Source organism: Molossus molossus, unplaced genomic scaffold (genome assembly GCF_014108415.1).
Source record: "Molossus molossus isolate mMolMol1 unplaced genomic scaffold, mMolMol1.p scaffold_m16_p_5, whole genome shotgun sequence".
Taxonomy (NCBI): Eukaryota; Metazoa; Chordata; class Mammalia; order Chiroptera; family Molossidae; genus Molossus; species Molossus molossus.
In genome coordinates this window covers 25,838,246-25,857,309 of record NW_023425388.1, presented here as the reverse complement: position 1 = coordinate 25,857,309, position 19,064 = coordinate 25,838,246, and positions in this window count along the sequence as shown.

Below are 19,064 nucleotides of genomic sequence, written 5' to 3'. Positions count from 1 at the left end.
CCTGCTGTCTACATATCCCCTAGTTTTTCTTCTCTTCTTTTCTACTCTGACCTACACACACCTGCTTTATTTCTCTGTTTTCTCCATTTCCCTGTGACCTTACTGGACACTGCCTCCCTCTTCCTCACCCTGAAGTTCATGAGCCCTATCCCCATAGCCTCCTATTCCTTGGAAACCTCACTAATTTTTTTCTCTCCTTGGTATATGGGGACAACATCCTTAAATAGGGAACATTTGAATCTATTGTGAACTGCACTTGTTCCTGTTCCCCTGCAGTCACCTTGGCAAGGACTTCCCTGGTGATTCCATTCCTAAATTCCTAATCCCATTTGGGTTTTGGCTTATGGGCATTCCCATTTATACAGAGTAAAACCTATGTTAAGATTCCGATACTCATGAGAGTCTTATTTTTAAGGGGTCTGAAAAGGTCTGAACCGTCCATTTTGCTTTTTCTGCCTTCAGCTGGAAATGGTGCAGCCAGGTCGGGGTGCCATTGACCTTGACAGCCATTGGTATAGCCAGGATGAGAGTGTATGGTCCCTTCCAGGCTGGAGTTAGTCCCTGGGTGGTGAACTTCTTTACCCACACTGAGTCCCCAGGTTGGAAAGGGTGCACAAGGTCTGAGTTGGGTACAGGCAGGGTGTTGTGGAAATGCTTACAGACGGACTTCTGGGTAGACTGCAGGGCCTGCAAGAACTTGCAGCCTTCCATTCTTCTCTGAGCTTGGAAAGAATTGGAGGAGGTCTACCATACATAATTTCATAAGGGGAGAATCTGTCCCAGTATGGGGTACATCTCACCTGTAAGAGGGTGAGGGGGAGCAGCATGGTCCAGTTTTCACTAGTTTCTAAAGTAAATTTGGTAGTAATTTTTAACTACAATGGTGGCTGTCTCTGTTGTGGTAGGGTAAGCCTCAACCCACCCAGAGAAAGTGTCTAAGTAAACCAGGAGGTATTTATATTCTGACACTGAGGGCTTAACGTCTGTAAAATCTACTTCCCAGTGTTCCCCTGGGGTGGCTCCCCAAGCTTGGATTCCTAGGGGAGCTTTTCTATCCTGCTTAACATTAGCCTGGGCACAGGTCAAGCACCTGGATACAGCGCCATGCACTATATTGTCTAAATTGGGTATGTAGTACCTGCCTCCCAGGAGTTCAGTAAGCTTGGTGTAACCTAAGTGGATAGTCTGGTGCAGCTGGTTGACCAAAGTCTCACCTAGAGCCGCTGGGACCAACCATCTCCCATCTGGCAGAGTCCATCACTTGTTTGGTTCTTGGGTGGCTGGCTTCTGTTCAGCCCAGTCATTTTCTGACCTAGTGTATCTGGAGAGGCCCCACTGGTTTTAAGAGTGCCTCTCAAGCTTTCTGGTCTGCTGCTCAGTTTTCCTTGTGCCTCTATGGAATCCCCTTTTTGATGTCCCTTGCAATGCACTATTGCTACTGCTTTTGGTAGCCAGATGGCTTCAAGTAAGGTGAGAATTTTCTCCTTATTTCTGATGTTCTTCCTGGCTGAGGTTAATAACCCCTGTTCCTGGTAGATGGCGCTATGCACGTGCGCTGTGGCAAATGCATATCTGCTGTCAGTGTAGATGGTTACTGACTTTCTCTTGCCCCATCGGAGAGCCCAAATTAGGGCTATGAGTTCAGCCTGTTAGGCTGAAGTTCCCCTTCTTAATGACTGAGACCAAATGACATGGTCTAGAGTTATTACTGCTGCCCTGGCATACTTGATTTCTTCCTGGACATAGCTGCTCCTGTCCATGAACAATACCTCATCGGATGATGGCAGTGGGACGTCCTTGAGGTCCAGGCAGGCCGTCTGTACTATGTCGATTACCTCCAGGCAGACCTGTAAATGTTCCTCCAGGTCGTCATCTGGAGGCAGGCTGGCAGGATTAATGACCCACGTCTTGTGGAACTTGATGTGGGGCTGGCCTGGAGTGGCAGTGGCCAGCAATTAAACAGTCACTGGAGCAGATCATGTCAGAGTAGGGGGTATGGGCACTCCAGCATGACCAGAAACGAATGAGTCACACTACTTTCCCCAAGGTCTATAGTCCTCTTTGAAGTCCAGGGGTAGGTGAGGGCCCCATTGGCTTGGTCAGGACTGAGTCTGCTACACCAGTATCTACCAGGAAACTAACTATTTGTCCCCTATTGTATTGTGTTCTTCTGGGCTCCTGGGGGCTCAGTTGGAAGGAGCCCTGGCTCCGTCATTTTTCTAAGTCAAGGAAAGCTTTTTACTATGTTCCTCTATCCACTTCTACCAACCTTTCTCTCTTAACCCTTTGATTCCCTGTACCAGCGCCTATTAGCAGTTTCTCATTACTTCCAGCTACTTCCCAAGATTTTCTTTCTTCTAAACCTGACTTTGCCCTCTTCTTTCCTGCCTGCCACCCTGACCTTTCCTTATGTTTCCCTTCCTATGGCGATCCTTCTCCCTGGGAATTAACCAGTTGAGTTCTAAGATTGACAAATAAGTGAGGAAACATCCAGACAAACGGGTAACATTGAGTCAGTTATTGTTTCAGGATACAGATGATGTATCATAGTGTACACTTGAAACTTATATAATTTTATTAACCAGGGTCACCCCCATAGATTTAACTTTTAAAAAGCAATTTTAAATGTTTAAATAAAAATACTAATGATTTTTTAAGAGTCAGTTATTGGAAGGACTGGAATAAAGTGCAAATTTCCAGGAGCATGGGCTTAGAGGTCAGACTGACAGGGTGTAAATCCTTGCCCGACAGGATAGTACTGAGTGATGTGACTACGCCCTGAGTTTTTAGTTTCTTCTTCAGAAAAATGGGTAAAACTATACTATCTCCACAGAATTAGCTAAGCTAAGTCAATTTGTATATTTTAAATCCCCAAACAACCACACCGCCTCTTGAAATCTTATTCCTCTGTATAATCATTGTATATGTTTAACCGCTGACAAGTTCCAAGACAACACTATTGTAAAAAGTATGCTTCTGCCATGGAAGACAAATTCACTTTGATTACTTTGTGCTAGAATTTCTTTTTTAGCTGGGAAAACGATAAAATCTGGAGTACAAGTGTCCCGCCAACATTTTGAGAAATTACGTCCTACATGCTCTGCTTTTCTAACATCTCTAAGGACTATTCCAAGATAAACTTCAACTTGAAGCAACTTCAAGATCTGGCATTTTCCCAAAGAGATTCAAATGGTAGTTCAAATAAAGTAACAACTGAATATTTTAGAGGTCATCTTTTTAGCAACCTTGCTCGATGGAACACAAGCAAGAATTAAAAAACGAGCAAATGAGATACCACAAGGCCCATGTTTCAAGCTTCCTGGGAAAGGACCTCAATTCATGAACCATTTACTCTTTCTTGCTCATAATTCAACAAGGCGGATTTTCCTACGCCCCATTCCTCAGCAGAGTAGAGATGGCAAATTAGATGAAAAGGGCTATTCAAGGCGGACCTACTGACAACAGCAAGAAAAATTTACAGCAAGGTGAGGATACAGAAAAAGTAATAGAGGGAGAAAAAAAAAATACAGAAGCCAAACTTTAAAAATAAAATAGCAAATAAATCCTCTAATTCTCAAGGCAAATCGTTTTATGTGCCTTAATAGTCCCTGAAGCCATTTCAACACAACACAAGGATTGACATTTATTAAGATAAACTAGAGGTGCCACGTTGTTTAGTCAGGTTTTAAAAGTTAAAATAAATCCTTAATACTTAAATGACAAAATTTCAGGGAAAAATCACTTGGGTGAAATTTTTCATTCTCTGCCAATGTCAGATGAACAAGGTCTAACTGTGAATATTTTCTGCATTTAGACATGTCATGTGCTGATATCACCAACTGTTTTCCCTCTCCTAGGAACTTGGTGGTTGAGTGGATTCCCAGCCTTGAAAACGGTTGACTTTGTTCTTGAAGCACAGAGCACACGTTCCTTCCTGCCCCGTCCCACCTGCCTCCCTGCTGGTCCACATCCCACGGACCCCACAGGTCCTCATACATCTCCAGCTGACACGGTGCATTTTGTGCATATTTTTTCTAACGCATCTCTTTTCTGTCTCCCCTTGTCCTTTATCTCTATTTTCATAGCGTTTCATTCACACTTCTAATATTCACCAATAAAATGATATTGCAGTCTTGTCTTCCCTGAAAAAACAAACAAACAAACAAACAAAAAACTCCAAGATTATTCATGGCAAGAAGCCTGTCTTAGGATCCTCATGTCTCCAGAACTGGAACAGAAGGGTGAGCAAACCTCCCGAATGAATTGCTATATAATTTTCTAGCTTGATTTCAACTTTTTTTTCAATATTACCCAGGTGATAATGAGTGATCTTGAATTCTGAATATTGGCTTCATTGGAAATTCATTTATCTGAAAATACTTTAATAAAAACGCATGTAAAGGTAATACTTCTTTGTCATTTATTTTGGATAAATGACCATTTGCAACCTAAAATACTGTAAGCAGATTTAAGCATTTAATATTTTGTTCAACAAGCAACTGGTGTTTGGAGAGTCGCATCGTTCACATATCTGAGCTTGGCCAGAAGAGCTGGTATTTCCAATGCGCCCTCCTGTGGAGTGGTCATGCTGCCTGTCACTCCTTCACCACAGAGGCACCTGAAGAACTCCACAGCCCTTTCGGACAGCTTGCTTCATACTTGATGTCCATTGCTCTAATCAAATTAAATATGAAGATTAAGCTATAAAATGCTCCTTGGGCTTTAATCTTTTATAAGTGAGGTATTTCAAATGTAAGTTATTGTAATAAAAAAAGGTCTCTTACATAGGAAGGAGTATGGTTCAGACGGACACACCTCAGAGTAGGGGGGAGGGAGAGAGGGATGAGATGAACCAAAGAACTCACATGCATGTGTGCATAACCAGTGGTCATAGACAACAATGCTGGGGGGAAGGGGAGGAGGGTGTCTGGGGGGGCCAGAGAAACAACTGTAACAAAAATAAATTAATAAAAATTTTAAAAAGTCTCTTGAATACAGGCCCATATTTTCTCAACTGATTTTTCCTCAAATTCTTTGCCATTTCACACAAAAATATGCATGTATTTTGAGAATAGTGAGCCAGAGAAGAAATGCCAGGACATCATAAATGACATGCGGTCTTATTTAAAAACATTACATTCAAAACCATACTGTATCCTGCTGCTGGGAGCAGAGGCTTATCTGTCTTTAAGAACCCTGTAGGTGCACTATACAGAAACGTGTGTAAATGTTACATTGTTTGAATAAACACACTGTCCTGGAAGCTGCTCTGAAGAACACACACTGGGCCCTTTCTGGAATATCAGACTGAAATAGTGAGCTCTCTTGGCTCAACAAGTGCCCTCTGACCTTTGATTCCATGTGCCTGATCCTGCCAGGAGCTATCAGCCTGTGTCTGTGGCTGTTACCATGGCAAGGGATGACCGTTACCATGGCAAGGGATGACCGGTACCATAGCACTCTGTCTCACAACCATCTCACACCCGTCTCACACCAATTGGAGGTGGGGAAAAAAAGTGAGCTGCAGGAGGCTCCAGGCTCGTGCATCCCTTAGTTATTCTTAGGGCAATAAAACAAAACCCTGAACTGTTCAAAAAGAGAGCTGAGCACTTGCGGATTGACATAAACAAGGCTGTTCCAAGTCCCTGCCATGCTGATGTCAGGGAACCATCTACAGGTTTCTGAAGGGCCATCAGCTTTCTCAGCAAAACAGGAAAGTGAGTTCCAAGTGGAGAAGCCAGAGGAGACTGACTCACCATGTGGCTTAGGCCGGTGGAACGGCCTTGAGCGAGGAGAGCGGCACTGAAGGTACAGGTGTGTGTAGGCTTCTTGCCTGTAGTCGTAAACAGCTGGACTCTCCCTCAGCGGCTCCTTTTCATGCTTGGACAACAAAGACTGACCAGCTGTTCATGCCCATTTCTCTCTCTTCCTAGGCACGCATTTGGCCCACAACTCCCAGTCTCTCTTGCAGTTCAGTGTGATCATGGGACTGAAATCCAGCCAATGTCACATATGCCCATAGGTTTCAGGCCTGATCCACAAAGCCTGATCCTTCGAATGGACTTACGTCAGTAGAAACTAATGTCAGGCCACTGAGGGTTCAGGATTTAGCAGCGAGGGTTACCTTTACTAACATCAACGACCTCGGTTTGTAAAGGGCATCTGCCTACAGCCTAACCACAGGGAGCATTCAGGAGCCCCTGCTGGACTGGGAAGCAGAGCCAGGCATCAGTTTAATTTCCTGGTGACTGAAGAAATATTTGGCAAATTTCTGTTTGTAATTAGGTTGCAATATGGTATACCTGTTGCACACAAATCCCCGATTTCTCTTGCCCGGGAATGGAGATTTTCCTCCCAAACTGGAAGACTGACGGGTGACGATTCACATAGCTCAGGAGGCCCCTGGGTAAGGACCCGTGGTCTCAACTGTCAGCTCTGGAGAAATGTGAGCGAGCGCCCCTCGGAACTATGCTGTCTCCCCCTCCCACAGAGCAGAAGCACAAAATACAACCTCGAAACCCTCTGGCAGGACTTAGCACGTGCCATTTAGTGACGACCACAAGCTAAATCAGTAAGGCCAGGGCGGCTGTTGCTGTGGAAACTTCTCATCCTCTCAGGGCTCATCTGAGAGGGAGGAGCCAAAGACTCTGCTTATACTAAGGTCTGACATTGAATGAAATTGGTCTGTTAGAGGATGCTCTTGGGGGCCTCCAGGACCTCTGTTTTTACTCTGGCTCTTTTGATGGAAACACCAACTATGAGAGAGAAGCCTGAAGAAATATTGAATTCCATAGCCCCCTCTATTACACAGCCCTTTGCTCTCCAGCTGAGTGACCGCCCCCCGCCCCCCCACGAGCTGTCCTTTGCTAGACACGTGCAGGGCAAAATGCAAGGACCTCAAACGGGGAGGGGAAGCTGGTACTCCCACAGCCCACGTGAAGGAACCTTAAACTGTGATGGAAAGTGGAAGCTGAAATGACTAAATTTACATCTCATAGCAACCTACAATCAACTCAAACTACGGACGGAAGTGTCCCTCTGGAGTAAGTATCTGCAACCCAACTATCCAAGTACAAGAATGCTTCTGCCACTTACTACAATCTGACCTTGGGCACAATCTTTTCTAAGCTTCAGTTTCCTCCCATAAAGTGGAAATAATAAAAATAGCCATCCCGTGGATTATTGGAAAGTATAAAATTGAATAACATAAGAAAAGTGCCGTGTATATAAGTATTCAATAAACAGTTGCTGATACTCAGACAAGAAGGCAGATGTCGCGGTCTTTGCTGTGCACCTGAGAAACCCAGTCAAGGGCCTGGGAATAAAGTATGGCTGTATCTACCCATGTTTACTGGAAAAGCACATCAGGGGTAGCCACGCTCTCAAACCATGTCGATACTGAATTTGAGCCAATGTCTCAGGACAGAAGGTAATAAAATTAATGATAGCTAACATATAGATAGTGGTTTATAGCATACTGTGCATTTTCACATATACTATTGGACCTAACCTTTGAAATCCTAGAAGACAGATAATGCAGATGTTTTTATTTCCACTATATAGATGAAGAAATTGAATCTCAGAGATGCGGTATGATTTGCTGAAATCCACAGAGCTAGCCAGCAACAGGGCCAGACTGTAAACTGAGGCCTCTCCATTCCCAAGGCAATGGCTGGATTATCTCCATATTGAGAGAGGTCATGTCAGACACACATTTGATCTTTGTTAATCAGAAAGGATTTTAAAGGAGGACATAAGTGCAAATCTTAGAAGAACGTGGTTCTAAGGAAAGCAGAAGGGAAGCAGCACGTCAAGATCGTTCTCTTAGGGAGCTCGTGGCCCGAACCCAGTGAAAGGAAGAGTGTGGAGGTAAAGTAACAGGTGAAGGCTGATGGCCCTTTAAAGGGGAATAGTAAAGATAGCATCTACTGAAGGGGCCTGTCTATGCACACAGAACTGTGTGGAACACTTTTATACAAATCTCACTTAATCCTCCCAACTCTATGAATGTGAAATATTACTACTTCCTTATCACAAGAAAGGAGACTGAGGTCCAGGGTCACATGGATAATGACGGGTGGATAGTGCATGGTAGAAGGATTTAGATCTAGGTTGGCCTGACACCAGTGTTTACATTAATCTGTCCCCAGTCTATGTAGCCCAGACACTCCCAAAGAAGCCAGAAGTACGATGTCTCTCAATGGCTAACACCAAAAACACACAAAATGCTGAAGGGCAAATAAAAAAAATTAATAAACTAAGCTGTATAAAATATATCTAAGTGATATAAAATAAAACTAAGCTGTGCAACTGAAGCTAAATTTAAGCATCATAGTATGGTGTTACCCAATCCCAGGAGAAGCAGAATATTCCATTTACAGAGAAAGAACTAGAAAGGCTTACCTTGGACACAGAGTAGAATAGCCATGTCTCAAAGAGGTAGCCTGGAATATACCTGAGCCTATTCACAGAGAAGTAGTCCAGTATAAAGAAGAAAAAATTAATCAGCAATCAACAGAAAGGCAATAACCAAAGCCATACTCTTGAAGGATGTGGGATGTAGCAAGTCTATGAGGCTGTTGTGTGGATCAAATGGAATGAACATCAAAGACCCTGAGCAGATGGCATGGTGCTTTATAGGGGTTTGATAAGTGTGAAGGAGATAAGCTGAACAGTGCTTTGTGTACCTCCTGCAGGACTTCTGTCAGATCTGAGTCCCACTTCTACTAGTACATATTTTCCATGTAGTTGAATCACTTATTTTAAAACTTAGCCTTGTCTTCTGCTGTGACAGCCATGAATTCATAGGTTTGAGGTGTAAGTTATACATTTCTCTTTATTATTCATTAAAGTAAACATAAAACCATTGAGAGACTCAGTCTCCACATGGCCCATCAATATCATCTCAGGTACAGCCAGTGTACCATGGCGTGGGGAACAGTGAAAATATATACCAAGCCCTGGACGGAAGACCAGGAGACCCAACATCTAGACTGGATGGTCAGGCAGGCCACCTTCCTGAGGCAAGTTCTCCACCAGCAAAGTGGGAGATAAGAATATGTGTTTTATGTTGCAGGGAGGCACATGAGATAATAAAGGCAAAAACATTTTATAAATAGGGCCATTACAAATGAAAAGTGTTTGTGTGACTGTCTCTTTTTAGCAAAGGAAACTCTTTTAAAAAATCAAAAATATCTGGCAATGGTCAACCAATTACTAAAAAAAAGACACTTGAAAAATCAGAGATTTCTACTGCTCTTAAAACTTTGAAACAATGCGTCACCTTGTTTCTTTTATCTTGTAGAGATAACACAACTGCAGTCTCTTAAAGGTGAGTGGGAAATCAAGCTGTCCCTTTGCTTTGGAGTATGATATTATTATGCCATGTAAGCTCAAAACGGGCAAGATCCCAAGGGATCATCTTATCTAGTCTTCTCATTTTACTTCAAAAACCTTGCTATGGTCACAGAGCAGGTGGCGTTAGAATCACAGCTCTGAGCCCCTCAACCAGAGCTCCTGCCAGAGGCAGAGGACCTCAGGGGAGGAGGAACCTCAGCGGCTGTGTTCTGTAATTCACTAACATCCGGTTAAGAAAGAACCCTGTGGGCAAGTCAGCAGACCCAGACATAGACACTGTCTTCCTGGCTTCTGGCCATAGTCCTTCAGAAGGAAGTGGGCATGCACAACCATGGCCCAACTAACAGAAATATAAAACTGAGCAACTGCCTCCATTACCCTAAAGTGACCCAAAAGCAGTCATGGGGATGCAGACTGAAGCAAGTCCCTGTGTATTTGGCTACTACTATGGGGGCGGGTGTGTCTGCCCAGGAATATCTACTTCCAAGTAACCACCCTTGGGCTACAGCTGCACAGGGCAACAGCCTCATGGTTCTTAAATCAAAGGATGTCATCATCCCCATTAGGAACTAGGGCAACTCCACCTCTTCCCAGAGGATGTTTCTGGGATTCTGGAAACTACCTAATTCCTGTCCAATTGATGTTCATCCTCTCACTCCTCACCCAGTCATTCAATAGTCTAAGATTTGCACTAACATTCCAAACGACAGAACAATGACCTAGGCAGCAATCTTTCTAGCATATGTCTACAATCACAAAAATGCTCTCAGATTCTAACATCTCTAGAAAGATATATGTGACTTCTCATATAAACATTCCAAGAGTTAGAGCCCTAGGAAAGCATGCCTGCTCTAAGAAATATGCATTTCTTTCTCTTTAATAAGCAAAAAATCTAACAATAGTGTTTTCTAAGAAAAAAAAATACTGGCTTCAAAATTTAGTTATTCCATTATTGCTCATTTCCATCACTCTGTACTCTGTTCCTGATCCCATTTTTTGATGCTGTCCACTATGTTCTAGGTCAGTAGAGAAGCAGGGAGGGGATGAGGACCAAGACGGATTGCTTATTCAATCTACACCAGATGCTTTGCATCACTTTATGGAACCCTCAAAGTAGTCTTCTGAGCTAGGTACTGTTACACCCATCTATGGAGTCAGACTAGGGTCAGTAGACTTCAGAAAGGGGAGATATCCCTGATCTTGGTAGATCCAATAATAGTTTCATGACAATAACAAGGGGAATGGATGAGGTGTCAGAAGTATGCTTAGGACCTTTATATAAGAATGTACTATGTGCCGGGCCCTGTTCCATGGACTTTACTTTTTTAAGTTATTTGATTGCCATAATAACTCTAAAGCATTGGTACTCTCATTACTCACCTTTAGTAGCAGAAGAAACTAAGTCACATGCTGGTTAGTTGCAGGGCCAGGGCTTGAACCCAGCAGCCTGGCTTCAGGATCTGTGATCCTAACCCCTGAGCCCACTGCCTCTGTCAGGCAATGAGCTGCTGGCCTGTCCTTCATCACCAGGCTCCACCAACACTTCTCTTTGCCAAATCTGAAACCCACATTTAGTGTCCTTGACTCCACTGTCTTCCTTTTGGGGAACTTTGCTTTACACATTTTCTTTCTCCACTGGACTTCTCTCTTCTGCCCCCCACCCCGCCCCAACATTTACAGATCAGCTTTTTCTTTTTTTTTCCGGGTACTTGCCCCTAGCAGGAACCAAACCCAGGACTCTCTGGTCCACAGGCCAATGCTCCGACGGCTGAGCCAAACTGGCCAAGGCTACAGATCGGCTTTTTCTTAAGAAATTCTCCCTGAGCCTACTTCAGACTTCAACTGTCATCCTGTCTTACCCCCTCCATTGCCTCTTCTTGAGAATGGCCCACACACACTGTCTCCTCTCCATACCCAGTGTCTGCCTGGCTCCCAAGTCTCTGAAATGGTTTATTCTCCTCCCATTCTCCTGGCCACACTCCCGGCTACAGCCAGCAAGAGTCTTCCCAGGATGCTTGCAGGAGCCTCGTGAACAGAAGCAGCTCTGTATTCCATCCCATGTTTCCTAGTCTGTGCCTTTGTTCACGCTCTCCCTCCATACGGATTGCCTTCCCAGCCCCCATCTCCTCTTGCTCAAGTCCAGCCGTGTTCCAAGTCCAATCACTCCAGCTGGGAGCACTCACTCCTTCCTCCCTGCTTTGTTATGACATTTTTAATAGCATTTCTCACTTAAGTCCATGTCTTATCTCCCCTAGGCGGTACCTAATTTAAGGGCAAGATTCTTATCTAACTCATCTTTTTGTCAGCTACAGGGCTCTGAACAGAGTTTGCTCACTCAACAGTTGCTGAAAGTTCTTGCACTGACCTCAGGTTCTCAACAACAAATATTCCTGCATGAACTCCAGCCAGGTTGCTAAGCTCATGGGTTACCTGCTGCCCTGCTGGCAGGAGCTGAGTGCACCAAACCACCTCAGAGGACAGCCTGTCCACGCACAGCACCACGACGGTACAAATCACTCTTTTGTTAAAATTTTTTTTTTCTTTATTGATTTTAGAGAGAGAGGAAAAGAGAAAGAGAGAGAGACAGAAACACCGATGAGAGAGAACATTGATTGGTCGCCTCCTGCATGCCCCCCATTGGGGACTGGGCCCACAACCTGGGCATGTGCCCTGACCTAGAATTGAACCAGCGACCTTTTGGTGCATGGGTCAACGCTCAACCAGTGAGCCACACCTGCCAGGCAAGAAATCACTCTTAAAGTACTATAGCTAAATGTTTATTGATGTGCTGATTTGTCCTACTAAATATACCCAGTCATTTCAAATTAATAGGTTCAGTCAGCAATGGTATGGAATGTTGACACTGATAGTGTTTAAAATCTCTTTGTATTCTATTCCAATGCCGCTTCTTCCCAGGAGGATGGTGGTCGGATGAATCCCTAAAAAGCCTCTGTAAGCACAGGTCTCCCATAAGTGCTAACTGAGCACAGCAGGATCCTCTGGTGAAGTGCACATTTTCCCCATATATGTTATTTAGGAGCCACCCTATCCTTCATTATCTTCATAACACTTCAATGCACCATGCACAATCTGGGGTCACATCTCAACCCGTATTTCAGTTTGAAAAAAAGTGCATCACTCTTTCAAACCATTTGTACATTATACCTCATTTACTTTTTACAATGGTCCTTTACAATGCTATTAGTCTTCTTTTGCAGTCAAAGAAATTGAAACTCGTAAGTTAATTTATCCAACAATCGGTTTAACTATAAAACTCAATGCTACAGATTCCATATAACACTGTGTAGAGTAGAGAAAGCAGTGTGATCGGCACTCTCAGATACTGCCAGGGGAAGATACACGGAGAAACCATTTCCAGACAGCAACTGGATCAGTAATAAACAGGACCGCACCCGTGTTTACATAATAGTATACATATAACACTCCAACAACATATAACACTCCAACAACATACATATAACACTCCATTTCTGCAAGTAGAACCTAAGGAAATAACCGGAGACTTCGCTAGTCTGCTTACTTGGCCATCTAAAGTGAGGCTCTTAGAGTTATTAATTGAATGATTTATTTAGTTCACAGAATGTGCAAACTAATGTGGAAGAAGCCATTTGGCAGTTGAAGTCATGCAAATAGAATCAATTCCGCTTAGACTGGAAGGAGCCATTGCTGTTTACTCTTCTCTGGTATTCACCAAGGTCTCTCCGTGCTTTCGAATTTTACTCCTTCAATCCGGTGTCTCCCTAAATGTGCGTCATAAAACACTTAGTTCTATAAGATATTCTGCAAATAAGGTTGGAAATCCTTTCCGGCGTTTCCCCTTTCCAGACCCCCCTGCACATCGGCATGTGAGAGCCCGACAGGCCCTTCAGTGAAGGCAGAAAAAGCACCTCCTTTGGCTCGTGTTCTGAAAACCTGACCCCAGGACACTTGGGCATGTACACCCAAGTAATAACCCACAGAACTAGTATTCTGCGAATATTCCGTGAAACACATTGCCCTTTAGCATATATTTCTATAGTTATTAATATAGTCTTACTGCTCCCAAGCCTAGTTATCTCCAATCATTTGAAGGGTGTTATGAGGTACACTGAGCCTCGTTTCTAATATTTGCCTTTTCTTCTTTCTATGTTAATTTTAGAATTTTTCTACCAAGTTCAGATGCTACTTTTGTAACCTTACAAACAGTTGTTTAAAAACAATAAATAATTTTTTAAATTAATTAATTTATTTTTGTTACAGATGTTTTTCTTTTTTCTCCCACTGATACTCCCCTACCTCACCCTCCCCACCTGCCCCCAGCTTTGTTGTCCATGTCCACTGTTCATGCATACATGCATATAAGTTCTGTGCTTTATCTCTCCTCCACCACCCCCTCTTCTGAGGATTGTGTCTGTACCCCACTTCCACATCTCTAGGACTACCCCGTTCCTCAGACTGTTTTGTTCATTATATTCCACAAATAAGTGAGATCATGTGATATTTGTCTTTCTCTGCTTGGGTTGTTTCACTTAGGATAATACTTTCCAGGTCCCTTCATGTCGTCTCAAAGGATAAGAGATCTTTCTTTCTTACTGCTGCATGGTACTCCATTGTGTATATGTACCACTGCTTTTTTATCCATTTGTCTACTCGCGCTGGACACTTGCGCTGTTTCCAGATCTTAGCTATTGTAAATAGTGCTGCTATGAACATGGGGGTACATATATTCTTTCTGATTGGTGTTTCAGGCTTCTTAGGGTATATTCCTAGAAGCGGGATCACTGGTCAAATGGTAGTTCAATTTTTAATTTTTTGAGGTAACACCATATTGTTTTCCACAGTGGCTGCACCAGTCTGCATTCCCACCAGCACTGTACTAGAGTCCCCTTTGCTCCACACCCTCGCCAACACTTGTCTGATGATTTGTTGATGGCGGCCATTCTGACAGGTGTGAGGTGATACCTCATTGTTTAAAAACAACAAACAATTTCTTTAAATGATATCCAGTTACACAGGAACTAAAAACCAACCCTTTGCCTCCAACTCCAGGCCTCTGGCCCCTGCACCACCCTCGCTCACAATGCAGGAGTGAGCCGTCCTGCGAAATTCGTCAGCCTCACAGGGTCATCAGACAACTCTGTGAAATGGCCAATCAGTCACTATGAAGCGAATCAGGTTTTTTTCATAAGCAGCCCTGTGTAGGCACAGCCCCAGAAAGGGGGTCAGAGGCACTCACCACAAGACCAGTGCACATCCTCTTCCCTGCTTCCTGCAATTATTTCTTAAATATGCCAGGACTGCTGGCCCTCTCCTCTCTCTGTCTCCAATGCCTTCTTCCAATCAGTTAATGATACCCTTTGCTTCAAATATAGGTTATCATTGAATCTGGGCATACGACAATCCTCAAATCCCTCACAAACTGGAACTAACCTGATGTAAACTGTTTTCATTCTATCTCCTCAGAAAGGAAATTAGAGTTAGAAGCCTCTGGCAATTTCCTATTGATGGCCATAGAATTCTTGCCCATAGCAAATGTGCAAAGTCTTCAAGGACTGTTCAAGCCAGTTTATATTGTGTCCTGGAAGTAAGGTTTCACAGATGGATACATTGTTCATATTTCATATTAATCTTATGTATCTTCTACATAAAGGTCTCTGCTAGAGCTATCACTCTCGGGCCTTCTTGTTGGAAGAAAGGACAATTGGAAGTCCAGAAAAACTTTCTGTAACTTCTTCACAGGCAACATCCTTAAATGAAAGAAAAACAGGTGGTGTGGGGAAGTGCTTGGTCTATTGCTTCCATCATAATCGGAAGGAATTGCACCATCCGTCATTGTCATTGTTCCAGTAAATTCAATGACTCCACTGAGGTAGGTAATTCTAATATTGGATGTAAAAAGGAAAGAACAGGGGATGAGAAAAATTGCCTTTTTCTGAGCTATGCACACAGAGCTCTGCAGTAAATCTAATTTATAAATGGACTTAGTTCCAACTGCACACACTAGTCTCCTCCTGAAACAATCATGCTGTAAAAATAAAGGGGGAGGAGACTTTTAAAATGTTTGATAATGTAAAATAGATATGACTGTCACTGTTCTTCAGCACATTCACTAAACAAGGGATACACCAGGCTATTGCAAATCAATGATTAATAACATTATCCCAAAGATTACCATGAGACCCATTCATTCTGATTACAGGACACATTGCTAGAGTACAGCAGAAAAGAGTAGTGTTTGTTTTTTCCCCCAAATTTGATGGCTAAACCTGATTACCTTAATTAATATTCCTCTCTAACCTGAAAAATGTTATTCCAATGTCAGGTAATAGAGCTGGCATTTTCTGGTCCTGTGTTATACCCCTTTAAGGAAAGTTTCTGGCCTAGAGTACTAAAAGATTGTGTCATGAAGGAAATGATCATCGAAGCTTTCCTTTGCACTTAATTCTTTGTCCAGGAGCTCTTTAATGAGAGCTTTAAGGTTTACAGATATGAGGTACATTCCCAATACTGACAGCTCCCTCAAGCTCTTCTTGCCTGGGACCGTTCTCCTGTGGTCACAGGTCCTTCCTCCGTGCACGTGAAATAACAATGAAGAAGAGCTTCAGACAAATCCCTCTGGCCATAAATAGTAAATGCATTTCACAGAATATTTCCAGAAAGTTTTTCTTGTTCTACCTTTTACATGTTGTTTTTTTGACAGTGGCTTAGATTTAAAGATATCTATTTTACTCCTGCTTTGGAAAGGGAAAAATAGAAGCTCAGGCACTTTGAAGTTTGCAGTCTAACAAGTTTTAGTCCACAGATATCAGTTAATCAATTGCTCAATAAGTTTTCCTATAGTGTCCTTTTGGAATCAGAAGTATAAAAACAGGGCAGCCCAGAGCACACCAGAGTGCTTTGATCAATGGAATACATCCAGGGTTTCTGCACCACCGCAGTCTCTGCAAAATTCCTTTTCCATACTTCAGCCATTTCACTGAAACCAGTTTTCATGTCTAATGGATTTTTATTATGATTTAATGAAAATAGTTATTTTAGGCGTTATTTTCACAATAATTTTTCTTGCAAAAATATTTTTAATTCTTAAGAGATTTTATGGCAATTACAGGGAATAAATAGTCTTAAATTTCAGGACTGCACACACTTTTACTCAGTACGTTTTGCCTTACATAGAGATTTGTGAAATTATTCCTCCTCTGCATTATTTGAAGCTGGGGGGGTGGGGAGAAAAATTTATAGAGATTTGTCTTACATTTCTTTTTTTTTTAAGTGTCTTTTTCTCCTGAGGTTGACTGTCTCAGGTGTGGGCTCAGACCCCCTTATTGTGGTCAGCATGTTCTACTCTGCACCCCCACGGTGGGACCCAAGCCCCGTTCAACAACTGCACACCAAGCAGTGGGCCTTCTTCAACGTTCCGAACGCACCCTCCGCCTCATCCCCAAGTTCTCCAGGGAAAGAAAGTGCAGACAGGGCGGGATTGGGAGGAGGGTGTCAATGGGGGAAAAAGGAGAAACAGCTTTAAAAATAAATAAATAAATAAATAAATAAATAAATAAATAAATAAATAAATAATTAATAAAATTTTTAAAAAAGAAGAAAGTGCAGAAAGATGGCGAAGCCTCTCTTTTTGTTGTTCTAGCGTGGGATATTCTTCTGCAATCTTTGAACAGATTTTTTACTTGAGGCAAATTTTAATGCCATCCTCCTTGTCCCTGGCAGCTCTTGAGTGTCTCCTGCCTCCTCACATGGGATGTTTTCTGAATAGATTCCTCCTCTTTGTGGTTACACATTTTAAAGTTCAAACATCTGTAAGGCAATTAGAGCCCCTAAGCTCTCCAGCAGCGTGGGACACGGAATCAAAGCACCAAGCGGTGGCTCCCAGGCCACCGGAGGAGGCTCACCTGTGCGGCATGCCGGTGATGTGGGCGGTGGTGTCCTCGCTGGACAGGTGGCAGAGCTTTAGGTACCAGTTCATCTCTGCTTCTCGCACCAGCGCCAGCTGCTGTGCCCGGAGCTGCGCCCGGAGCTGCCTCTGCCCTGAGGGACTGAGGCTGCTGTCCTTCCCATTTTCTGGGGCTTTCTTGGGAGATTTGCCCCCTCCGGAGGACCTTAACTTGGTGGTGCTCTCATCTAAGATCCGGGCGGACAGCATCCTGGAGGGTCCCGTCTGTCTTTCGGAGACTCTAAGTCACTGTCATCAAAGCCATTGGAATTGATTTTTCTGCTTCTGCTTTCCCGTCTTCACTGTCCTCCCCTTTTCCCTTAACCTTATCCTGCCACAAAGCTGTAACTGAGCCGGGTCTGTGACTGGGCATGAAAGGGTATCTCTAATTTTCCTGAGGAAGAGCGAGGGACCAGTGATAACATGGGACATGGAAATTTTAAAAACAACTTTGTAATACGGACGTTTTGCTGTGCTATTTTTTCTGCAAACTCTGGACCTCTGCTTCATTTAATAACTCTGAACCTCAGCTCATTAAGGCTTGGTAAATTATATTTGATCGTGTTAGAGTTATTAAAGAAAGGACATCTAAAGGTTCATTAGCCACTCTTTGTTAGATTCCCTTTAGAGTTCTAAACATTTTAATGTGAATTTCCTCAAATAAGGAAGGATAGTCCTTTTGTGTAAGCCTTAAAATAATATTTGTGATTGATTTTATAATCCTTTGGGAGAGGGGGCTTTTGAATGTCAGTGAACCACATATGTTAAACATTCTTTTATTCTGAATGAAAAATAAGCCCACCATAACAGATTCGGTAATTGACCCTCTTGATACCTCTGAAGGATGGAAGCACGAGAATCATCTTATAATTGAGGGGACTGAGGCTGAAGTTGGAGTGAAAAAAATAGTAGAATGAGAGGCCGTGGGAAGAGCCTGAGAGCGTGTGGATGTGAGGGAGGCAGGTGTGCCCACTGCACACGACAACCAGCTGCAAAGATGGAAAGAAAGTTCTGTTACGCTGCATGGGAGTGACCCACACAGGTCCACCAACCCGACCTCTGATCCAGCTCAGGGGACACTGATGTCAGGGCCCACCCAAGTGTCTGCCACAAAGTTGTTTGGTTACCCTCTAAGACCCAGGCATCCCCCGTAACCAACCCCAGTGCCTCCTGCACCAACGGCCTCTGTGTTGGCTGCATGTAAAGAATTTGGGAAGGTTTGTGACTTTTCTTGTCTGTGCAAGGCCATGAATTAAAAATCACAGAAGTATAACGAGATCTCATAGACTCTGAGAGTGGCAGGAGAGAAATGAGGAAAGAAGAGGCTCTTCTTAAAGAGGTAGGTCACCTGGGAAGTTTGCAGATGACTTTGAGAAACCCTATGGCTGCTAATTAATCAAAGCCAAGAATAAGAGGTCAGAAAAATCATACCATGTGGACTCGTCTGTATTCAGGTGAAAGTTGTTTAATATTAGTATCCAGGATAGTCTAGGATTAGAACCATGACCAGCAGGGAATGTGCAGCCTGAAATGTTTGTCAAGGGGCAAGGAGGCAGCTGCTACCAAGCACCCCCAGGTCTGGCCCACCTGACGCTGTGTGGTCTTAGGAACTTTCAGCAGCAGCAGCAGCAGCCTCTCCAATTCCTCTCTCTGCCCACCATCCCTAGAGTCATTGCATAGCCCTAGCAACATGGTGCCCATAGCAATAGGTTCCCCAAAGTATGGACTCTGGAAACAGATTCCCAGTTTGATATTGCTGGGCATC